At 45.3% G+C, this 10,000-nt stretch overlaps 9 non-coding genes and 6 pseudogenes across 9 annotated transcripts in view; all 15 read left to right on the top strand.

Moving 5' to 3' along the window:
- Positions 1 to 53, top strand: part of LOC136178368 (5S ribosomal RNA) — a 119-nt gene extending 66 nt beyond the window's left edge. Inside the window, exon 1 of the ribosomal RNA XR_010665784.1 lies at positions 1 to 53. This exon is cut by the window's left edge and continues 66 nt beyond it. This is a non-coding gene — a ribosomal RNA (5S ribosomal RNA).
- A 143-nt stretch (positions 54 to 196) lies between these two features.
- Positions 197 to 305, top strand: LOC136178223 (5S ribosomal RNA; annotated as a pseudogene).
- Positions 306 to 466: 161 nt separating this feature from the next.
- LOC136178322 (5S ribosomal RNA) lies at positions 467 to 585 on the top strand. Its single transcript, XR_010665720.1, has one exon. It is a non-coding gene; the product is annotated as a 5S ribosomal RNA (ribosomal RNA).
- A 145-nt stretch (positions 586 to 730) lies between these two features.
- Positions 731 to 839, top strand: LOC114918306 (5S ribosomal RNA; annotated as a pseudogene).
- Positions 840 to 1,000: 161 nt separating this feature from the next.
- LOC114918291 (5S ribosomal RNA) lies at positions 1,001 to 1,119 on the top strand. Its single transcript, XR_003806899.2, has one exon. It is a non-coding gene; the product is annotated as a 5S ribosomal RNA (ribosomal RNA).
- Positions 1,120 to 1,262: 143 nt separating this feature from the next.
- On the top strand, positions 1,263 to 1,381 carry LOC136178321 (5S ribosomal RNA). Its single transcript, XR_010665719.1, has one exon. It is a non-coding gene; the product is annotated as a 5S ribosomal RNA (ribosomal RNA).
- A 143-nt stretch (positions 1,382 to 1,524) lies between these two features.
- LOC114917563 (5S ribosomal RNA) lies at positions 1,525 to 1,643 on the top strand. The gene has a single exon (XR_003806250.1). It is a non-coding gene; the product is annotated as a 5S ribosomal RNA (ribosomal RNA).
- A 145-nt stretch (positions 1,644 to 1,788) lies between these two features.
- Positions 1,789 to 1,907, top strand: LOC114917531 (5S ribosomal RNA). The gene has a single exon (XR_003806231.1). It is a non-coding gene; the product is annotated as a 5S ribosomal RNA (ribosomal RNA).
- Positions 1,908 to 2,068: 161 nt separating this feature from the next.
- On the top strand, positions 2,069 to 2,187 carry LOC114918289 (5S ribosomal RNA). Its single transcript, XR_003806897.1, has one exon. It is a non-coding gene; the product is annotated as a 5S ribosomal RNA (ribosomal RNA).
- Positions 2,188 to 2,348: 161 nt separating this feature from the next.
- LOC114918278 (5S ribosomal RNA) lies at positions 2,349 to 2,467 on the top strand. Its single transcript, XR_003806886.1, has one exon. It is a non-coding gene; the product is annotated as a 5S ribosomal RNA (ribosomal RNA).
- Positions 2,468 to 2,610: 143 nt separating this feature from the next.
- Positions 2,611 to 2,719, top strand: LOC114918312 (5S ribosomal RNA; annotated as a pseudogene).
- A 143-nt stretch (positions 2,720 to 2,862) lies between these two features.
- Positions 2,863 to 2,971, top strand: LOC114918316 (5S ribosomal RNA; annotated as a pseudogene).
- A 6,271-nt stretch (positions 2,972 to 9,242) lies between these two features.
- LOC114917546 (5S ribosomal RNA) lies at positions 9,243 to 9,361 on the top strand. Its single transcript, XR_003806246.2, has one exon. It is a non-coding gene; the product is annotated as a 5S ribosomal RNA (ribosomal RNA).
- A 161-nt stretch (positions 9,362 to 9,522) lies between these two features.
- Positions 9,523 to 9,631, top strand: LOC136178244 (5S ribosomal RNA; annotated as a pseudogene).
- A 161-nt stretch (positions 9,632 to 9,792) lies between these two features.
- Positions 9,793 to 9,901, top strand: LOC114917533 (5S ribosomal RNA; annotated as a pseudogene).
- Positions 9,902 to 10,000: the final 99 nt, after the last annotated feature.

Raw genomic sequence — 10,000 nt, 5'->3', positions numbered from 1 at the left:
CCTGGTTAGTACTTGGATGGGAGACCGCCTGGGAATACCAGGTGCTGTAAGCTTTTTCATTTTTTTCATCATATAGAGACATATTCACATGTCCAAAAATTCAGCCAGAATCAATAATGTGGGGGAGCATTTGCTCCCCCACATTATGGCCGAGGGCATGAGATCTTTAAAAGGCCCCTTTCTGCACACAATAATGGCTTACGGCCATACCACCCTGAACACGCCCGATCTCGGAAGCTAAGCAGGGTCGGGCCTGGTTAGTACTTGGATGGGAGACCGCCTGGGAATACCAGGTGCTGTAAGCTTTTTCATTTTTTTCATCATATGCTTTTCTTTCATCATATAGAGACATATTCACATGTCCAAAAATTCAGCCAGAATCAATAATGTGGGGGAGCATTTGCTCCCCCACATTATGGCCGAGGGCATGAGATCTTTAAAAGGCCCCTTTCTGCACACAATAATGGCTTACGGCCATACCACCCTGAACACGCCCGATCTCGTCCGATCTCGGAAGCTAAGCAGGGTCGGGCCTGGTTAGTACTTGGATGGGAGACCGCCTGGGAATACCAGGTGCTGTAAGCTTTTTCATTTTTTTCATCATATGCTTTTCTTTCATCATATAGAGAAATATTCACATGTCCAAAAATTCAGCCAGAATCAATAATGTCCCCACATTATGGCCGAGGGCATGAGATCTTTAAAAGGCCCCTTTCTGCACACAATAATGGCTTACGGCCATTCCACCCTGAACACGCCCGATCTCGAAAGCTAAGCAGGGTCGGGCCTGGTTAGTACTTGGATGGGAGACCGCCTGGGAAAACCAGGTGCTGTAAGTTTTTTCATTTTTTTCATCATATGCTTTTCTTTCATCATATAGAGACATATTCACATGTCCAAAAATTCAGCCAGAATCAATAATGTGGGGGAGCATTTGCTCCCCCACATTATGGCCGAGGGCATGAGATCTTTAAAAGGCCCCTTTCTGCACACAATAATGGCTTACGGCCATACCACCCTGAACACGCCCGATCTCGTCCGATCTCGGAAGCTAAGCAGGGTCGGGCCTGGTTAGTACTTGGATGGGAGACCGCATGGGAATACCAGGTGCTGTAAGCTTTTTCATTTTTTTCATCATATAGAGACATATTCACATGTCCAAAAATTCAGCCAGAATCAATAATGTGGGGGAGCATTTTCTCCCCCACATTATGGCCGAGGGCATGAGATCTTTAAAAGGCCCCTTTCTGCACACAATAATGGCTTACGGCCATACCACCCTGAACACGCCCGATCTCGTCCGATCTCGGAAGCTAAGCAGGGTCGGGCCTGGTTAGTACTTGGATGGGAGACCGCCTGGGAATACCAGGTGCTGTAAGCTTTTTCATTTTTTTCATCATATAGAGACATATTCACATGTCCAAAAATTCAGCCAGAATCAATAATGTGGGGGAGCATTTGGTCCCCCACATTATGGCCGAGGGCATGAGATCTTTAAAAGGCCCCTTTCTGCACACAATAATGGCTTACGGCCATACCACCCTGAACACGCCCGATCTCGTCCGATCTCGGAAGCTAAGCAGGGTCGGGCCTGGTTAGTACTTGGATGGGAGACCGCCTGGGAATACCAGGTGCTGTAAGCTTTTTCATTTTTTTCATCATATGCTTTTCTTTCATCATATAGAGACATATTCACATGTCCAAAAATTCAGCCAGAATCAATAATGTCCCCACATTATGGCCGAGGGCATGAGATCTTTAAAAGGCCCCTTTCTGCACACAATAATGGCTTACGGCCATACCACCCTGAACACGCCCGATCTCGTCAGATCTCGGAAGCTAAGCAGGGTCGGGCCTGGTTAGTACTTGGATGGGAGACCGCCTGGGAATACCAGGTGCTGTAAGCTTTTTCATTTTTTTCATCATATGCTTTTCTTTCATCATATAGAGACATATTCACATGTCCAAAAATTCAGCCAGAATCAATAATGTGGGGGAGCATTTGCTCCCCCACATTATGGCCGAGGGCATGAGATCTTTAAAAGGCCCCTTTCTGCACACAATAATGGCTTACGGCCATACCACCCTGAACACGCCCGATCTCGTCCGATCTCGGAAGCTAAGCAGGGTCGGGCCTGGTTAGTACTTGGATGGGAGACCGCCTGGGAATACCAGGTGCTGTAAGCTTTTTCATTTTTTTCATCATATGCTTTTCTTTCATCATATAGAGACATATTCACATGTCCAAAAATTCAGCCAGAATCAATAATGTGGGGGAGCATTTGCTCCCCCACATTATGGCCGAGGGCATGAGATCTTTAAAAGGCCCCTTTCTGCACACAATAATGGCTTACGGCCATACCACCCTGAACACGCCCGATCTCGTCCGATCTCGGAAGCTAAGCAGGGTCGGGCCTGGTTAGTACTTGGATGGGAGACCGCCTGGGAATACCAGGTGCTGTAAGCTTTTTCATTTTTTTCATCATATAGAGACATATTCACATGTCCAAAAATTCAGCCAGAATCAATAATGTGGGGGAGCATTTTCTCCCCCACATTATGGCCGAGGGCATGAGATCTTTAAAAGGCCCCTTTCTGCACACAATAATGGCTTACGGCCATACCACCCTGAACACGCCCGATCTCGGAAGCTAAGCAGGGTCGGGCCTGGTTAGTACTTGGATGGGAGAACGCCTGGGAATACCAGGTGCTGTAAGCTTTTTCATTTTTTTCATCATATAGAGACATATTCACATGTCCAAAAATTCAGCCAGAATCAATAATGTGGGGGAGCATTTAATCCCCCACATTATGGCCGAGGGCATGAGATCTTTAAAAGGCCCCTTTCTGCACACAATAATGGCTTACGGCCATACCACCCTGAACACGCCCGATCTCGGAAGCTAAGCAGGGTCGGGCCTGGTTAGTACTTGGATGGGAGACCGCCTGGGAATACCAGGTGCTGTAAGCTTTTTCATTTTTTTCATCATATGCTTTTCTTTCATCATATAGAGACATATTCACATGTCCAAAAATTCAGCCAGAATCAATAATGTGGGGGAGCATTTGCTCCCCCACATTGATGGGTGTTCACACCACCCTGAACACGCCCCGTTTACGGCAGAGACAGAGTGGAGCCCGGAGAGAGCAGACGTGCCAGAGAGAGCAGGAGTCCTTATTTTTCATTTTTGTTATATATGCCTTGTTTTGTTTAAAGTCCTCAGATCTTGAGTGATCGTCCCCCAGCAGTCACGGACTGTGAGGGGGATTGCTTTTCTTTTTTGCTTTTTTCTTACCTGTTTACCCCTTTTTTTGGGAAGACCTTTGATTTCTTAAATGTTTGCTAGCGGGCCGCTAGCAAGCACACACGGACGGATTACAAAGATGACAGGACAACGGACCGGAGAAAAGGAAAAAGAAATGGATAATGGACAAGAAAAAGGACAGACAAACACGGCATTGAAACAACGGAACGGATTAAACGACAACGAAAAGGACGACGGACAAAAAGGACTGATAAACATGGCAAACGAAACTAGGAATGGTATGGACAACGGAGAGAGAGGAAGAGAGAGGAGCAGTGAGCTGATTGCCCCAGCTGCGGACAATCAAGGACTGATTGGTGTGCAGAGTGTGAGAGGTGCAGAGGGAGCTGAGACAAGAGAGGCAAAAGTGGCCTACGAAAAAAAACTGACACTAAACATTGAAATGGTGGGGGAAAAAGTGCCTCTACAGCAGGTGATTAACAATTTAAAAATGATCTGCGGGGGCCTGCTGGCGTGCAGAACCGTCGGGCCGGAAAAACTGGAAGTAACAGTGAGCAACATCAAGGGAAAAGAAAGGCTGCTGGACGGCTTCAAAATTGGAGAGACAAGAGTTGTAGCCAGAGAACTAAACAATGACGAGCTGGTGGTGTCCTTTCTGAACCTGCCGGCCTACATCACGGATGAAGAAATCGTGTGGAAGCTGACGGGCTGGGGAGTGAACCCCACATCTCCGATTAAAAGAAGAATGTGGCCAGGGACAACAATAGCCGACGGAACAAGGTTTGTCCGGGTCCGGTTCAACGACCAGGTACAGTCGCTACCGTACTCCACAAAATTCAATACAGTGATGGGGAGCGAATTCTTCAGAGTCATTCATGACAGACAGCAAAAAGTGTGCAGGATGTGTATCCAGCCGGGACACATCCTGCGAGAGTGCCCGGAGTTCATGTGCCACAAATGTGGGGTGCAGGGACACTTTGCACGTGAGTGCAGCGCGAACCTGGCAAAATGTAAAAACTGTGGAAAAAGAGAAAATGACTGCGAGTGTGAAAATGAAAAGGAGAGCAGGAATGAGGCGGAGGAGGAGGTGTACAAGGACGCGGCAGAAGGAGAGGAGGAGGTGACTGGAGAAAGCGAGGAGGAGACCGGAGAGGAGGAGGGCAGCGGAGGAGAAATGGAGCAGAGCGGAGAGAGCGGAGGAGAGCAGGTGGCAGAGAACGAGTTGGAGACGCCGGAGCAGGCTGGAGGAGGGGGACAACAGAAGCAGCGGAAAACGAGCAAGAAAGCGAAAAAGGGAGACAGAACGGACGGAGAACCAGGGGTAAGCATGAGCACAAAGGGGAGGGAGGTGCCTGAGAGGGTGCCGGGGCAGGCGGGAGGGAGTAAAATCAGGGCAAACAACCTGACTAAAAGCGCCAGTCCAAACGAAACGGACAGCGAAATGGATGTTAGTGAACTGGCAAGCGCGCAAAAAAGACTGAGTTTGGGGCAACGAAAGAAGTTGGCTAAAAAATTAAAAAGTAAAGACAAATAATGGCTGGAAATAACCCTGGTAAATCCGTTTGTTTTTCTTTTTTTTCCTTTTTGATAATGGCCTTAATTTTATTTTCTATCAACGCCAATGGACTACGAAGCAAGGAAAAGAGACAATCCATGCTTTCCTGGCAAAATGACATCCTGTGTGTGCAGGAGACCAGGTGGGATGATTCCCTGGTAGAAGACATTAAAAAAGACTTTGTGGGCCAAATCTTTAGCTCCAATGGTACGCCAAGGGCGAGAGGAGTGGCGGTTCTAATCAAAACGGATCGGGTAACAGGGGTTAATTTGGTGTACGGGGATAAAGAGGGGAGAGTTATAGTTATAGACTGTATGTACGAAACAAAAAATTTAAGAATTATAAATATATATGCGCCGAACGGAGAAAAAGAAAGGAAAACGTTTTTTATAGAAATAAGCAAATGGTGGGAAGGAAACTGCGTGATAATCGGCGACTTCAATGTGGCAATGACGCCAACAGACGTATCAAAAAATAATGTGTTCAAGGGGGACGTAAGCAGAGGGGCACTGAAAGACCTAATAATAACCAAGCAGTGCTTAGACATATGGAGATTGCTGCACCCATGGGAAAGGGCTTACTCTAGAAGGCAAATCGTGCTAAACAGACTGAAACAATCAAGAATAGACCTCTCCCTGGTGACATGTGAGGTGGTGAAGTGGGTAAAAAGCGCTGAGTATAAAACCAATACGTGGAGCGATCACGCAGGAATGACAATCACATTTGGAAAAGAAACTGATTCACGTAAAGGAGGGATATGGTGCTTTAACGGAAGTCTGCTAGAAGATGATGCGTTTGTGAAAAGCATGAAAAAATTCTTGAATGATGTGGGATATGAGTGGGGGGAGAATGAAGATATGAATGTGTGGTGGGATGGGGTAAAAGTCAGAATCAAAAAAAAGTGCATTAACTATAGTAAGGAGAAAAAGTGGAGAGAAAATCAAATGGAAGAGAATCTAAGAAAACAACTAAGTGAGGAAATAACATTGCTCGACAGTGCAGATAATGCTTGCGCAGAAAAATACATACGCTTAAAAGAGCAGTTAAAAGCGTTCGAACTAAAAAAATGTAGGGGCGCAGCGATTAGGAGCAAAATACAATATTTGTATGAAGGGGAAAGGAGCACAGCCTTTTTCCTGGGTCTGGAGAAACAAAAGCAAATAAAAACAGAAATAAACGAATTAGTGAACGCAGCAGGGGAAAGGGTGACGGATAAAACTGAAATATTAAAAACGGTCAAAGGCTACTATGAAAGCCTGTTCACGAGACAGGAGTGTGATGGTGCGAGCGCGGACAGAGCTGTGGGTGCCTTAAAGAAGGAACTTAGCGACGAGGATAAAATATGGTGTGAAAGTGAGTTTACGGACGGAGAAATCAAAAGCGCTCTAGAGGGTTTAAACAGAAACAAAAGTCCTGGTAGCGATGGCCTAACTGCTGAATTTTATTTAGCTTTCAAAGAACAGCTAGTACCCATACTAGGCAAACTAAGTAAATATATTGAGAGAGTCAAATGCATACCGAAAAGCTTGGGGGAGGGGGTGGTTACTATTTTCTACAAAAACAAGGGGGACAATAAAAATCTGGACAACTACAGACCAATCAGTTTACTAAACACAGATTACAAAATCATAGCAAAAACAATAGCCAATAGAATCAGGGAAGTAATAGGAACTATCATAGAGCAAACACAATCATACAGCATACCAAACAGGGACATAGCAGACTCAATCATTTCAATAAAACAGACGGTCAGGGACATGGAAAGGGAGGGGGGGATATGGTTAGGGATTGATTTAAGTAAGGCATTTGACAGAGTGGATCATGGGTTCATGGGGAGGGTTTTGGAGAAGTTTGGGTTCGGGGAGAGAATGCGAGAGTGGATAAATGTGTTGTACAAAGGGGCGGAAAGTAAGATAAAATGTAACGGGGCTTTAACTGATGCATTTAAGATCACAAGATCAGTAAGACAGGGGTGTCCGATGTCAGCGCTGCTGTATAGCTTGGTGGCAGAGCCGCTGGCAGCGCTGATATCGGAAGACGGGAGCATTGAAGGAATAGGGGAGGAAAATGTTAAAATAATCCAATATGCGGATGACGTGAATATAATGGTGAAAAGAGAGGAGGATATAGAACTAATACTGAAACACGTGCAAACCTATGAAAGGGCATCGGGGGCAAAAGTAAACGAAAATAAGTCTGAAATTATGCTACTGGGAAGGGAATCAAATTACGCTAATAGGTGGGGATTTAAAACGGTGGGGGAGAGAAGAAAAGTGCTGGGAGTGAGTGTGGGGAAAAACGAGAATGAATGTGATGACGAAACATGGAAAGAGGTGGTGGGTAAAATTAAGAAAACTTTGAATTTGTGGAGGGCAAGGGGCCTATTGCTGAGAGGAAGGGTAGCCGTAACAAATGCTCTCGTGTTGTCCAAAGTGAATCATGCGCTGAGTACTTGCGCGCTCCCGGACTGGGCCTTCGCGGAGATCTCAAAGATCATTAGGGACTTTATTTGGAGAAACAAAGCAGCGAGTATAGCTCACAAAACAATAATAGGGGCTAAAGATCAGGGTGGGTTAGCTTTGATTGACTTACTGACAAAAAAAGTAGCACTAAGAGCCAAATTGATAGGCAAATTTAAGGACCAGAGCCGGAGCGTAGGTTGGAAAAATCATTTCAAACAACATCTGTGCAGTTTTGGACTCCACAACGAGGACAACCTGCACCAGATAAATAACCCGGACGCATTTAAACACTTGCCACGGTTTTTCCAGGAAGTACTCAATGCGTGGTATCAGGTTTCAGCCTGGACTGTACCGGAATGCGGAACGAGAGGGTCAGTGCTGCGGCTGCCCTTCCTCTCAAGCCCGTATTTTAAAAATGGGGAGAGGGCAATCAAGTGCGAGGCAATGGAGAAAGCGGGATACATTAGAATAGGGGATTTAGTGAACGATGAGGGGGAGTTTGATGTACAAATGGTGTTGGTGGGGTTAAAAAACAAGGGGTATGTGTGCAGAAAGGATGTGATTGAGAGAGTGTTTGAAAATGTAAAATTGTCTTTGTCGAGCGAATGGGAAAAACTAATCAAGGAGAAGGAGGGAGCGATGCGGGACGATGCGGTGGGGATCTCCCTGTGCCTAGGGGAGAAGAAGCACAACATTACTGATGTCACCACAAAAATTTGGTATAGATGCGCAATCACACATAGAATACAGAAACCCACATCTGAAGTTAAATGGACAGACACATACCCAGACATAACAAGCAACATGATATGGAAAAACATTAACATACCGCACACACCGCATGCAATATTTGACTTAGATTTCAAACTGAGGCACAGGAGGATCTTCACCTGCATCGTCCTGCATCAAATCCACAAGGAGAGGTATGAAAGAAAGTGTTGTGTATGTGAAAGTGTGGATGAGGATTTGGTGCATTTGTTTGTGACATGTGGGGAATTGGGCGTGTTTTGGGGAAAAATAAGGGAAATGTTGGGGAAATGTAGTGAGAATGAGTGTTGGAATGAAAGGGGGTGGGAATTGTCGGTGCTGTTGGGGGTGGGAACGAAACAAAAAAACCACAACGTTATGAATATGATTTTAGCCTTTGCACGCAAAGCGGTTTTTAACAGAAGGAATTTTGCATTGTATGAAAACAAGAGAATGAATGTGTGGAGAATGTTTTCGAATGAATGGAGAGCACACCTAAAATTGTTGCACGTTGCGAATGAGAGTGAGTTTGTGAGAATGTTTGTGGAAGGGGCGAAAGTGTGTGGGGTAAATGAAGAGGGGATTGTGTGGGACGTATAATTTATTTTGTTTCTGTTACGGTTTTTCGTTGGTCATGGGGAAAAATGGGTGGTTTGATTTGAGGGCTTTTTGGTTTGCAGGGGAGGTTGAGAGCTCTCAAGGGGATTTTGTTTGCTTTGGGGTTTGTTTTCGGGGGTTGTTTACTTTGAGGGAAGAACTCAAGAGAGTTTTTAAGTGTTTTGGAATCAGGGGAGGTTTTGATTTTGTTTGCTTTATTTTGTTTTCTTTGGCAAGCGCTTGCCTCTGAGGGGAGGTTTGATTTATATGGTGTATGTTTTGGTATTGTATTTCTTGTAAATGATGTGTAAATAATATAAATGTTTTTGTACTTTTGATAATAAAAGATAAAAAAAAACACGCCCGATCTCGTCCGATCTCGGAAGCTAAGCAGGGTCGGGCCTGGTTAGTACTTGGATGGGAGACCGCCTGGGAATACCAGGTGCTGTAAGCTTTTTCATTTTTTTCATCATATGCTTTTCTTTCATCATATAGAGACATATTCACATGTCCAAAAATTCAGCCAGAATCAATAATGTGGGGGAGCATTTGCTCCCCCACATTATGGCCGAGGGCATGAGATCTTTAAAAGGCCCCTTTCTGCACAAAATAATGGCTTACGGCCATACCACCCTGAACACGCCCGATCTCGTCAGATCTCGGAAGCTAAGCAGGGTCGGGCCTGGTTAGTACTTGGATGGGAGACCGCCTGGGAATACCAGGTGCTGTAAGCTTTTTCATTTTTTTCATCATATGCTTTTCTTTCATCATATAGAGACATATTCACATGTCCAAAAATTCAGCCAGAATCAATAATGTGGGGGAGCATTTGCTCCCCCACATTATGGCCGAGGGCATGAGATCTTTAAAAGGCCCCTTTCTGCACACAATAATGGCTTACGGCCATACCACCCTGAACACGCCCGATCTCGGAAGCTAAGCAGGGTCGGGCCTGGTTAGTACTTGGATGGGAGACCGCCTGGGAATACCAGGTGCTGTATGTTTTTTCATTTTTTTCATCATATGCTTTTCTTTCATTATATAGAGACATATTCACATGTCCAAAAATTCAGCCAGAATCAATAATGTGGGGGAGCATTTGCTCCCCCACATTATGGCCGAGGGCATGAGATCTTTAAAAGGCCCCTTTCTGCACACAATAATGGCTTACGGCCATACCACCCTGAACACGTCCGATCTCGGAAGCTAAGCAGGGTCGGGCCTGGTTAGTACTTGGATGGGAGACCGCCTGGGAATACCAGGTGCTGTAAGCTTTTTCATTTTTTTCATCATATAGACACATATTCACATGTCCAAAAATTCAGCCAGAATCAATAATGTGGGGGAGCATTTTCTCCCCCACATTATGGCCG

The sequence above is a fragment of the Labrus bergylta genome, chromosome 24 (assembly GCF_963930695.1).
Source record: "Labrus bergylta chromosome 24, fLabBer1.1, whole genome shotgun sequence".
Lineage (NCBI taxonomy): Eukaryota > Metazoa > Chordata > Actinopteri > Labriformes > Labridae > Labrus > Labrus bergylta.
This window is presented reverse-complemented; position numbering and strand designations above follow the sequence as displayed.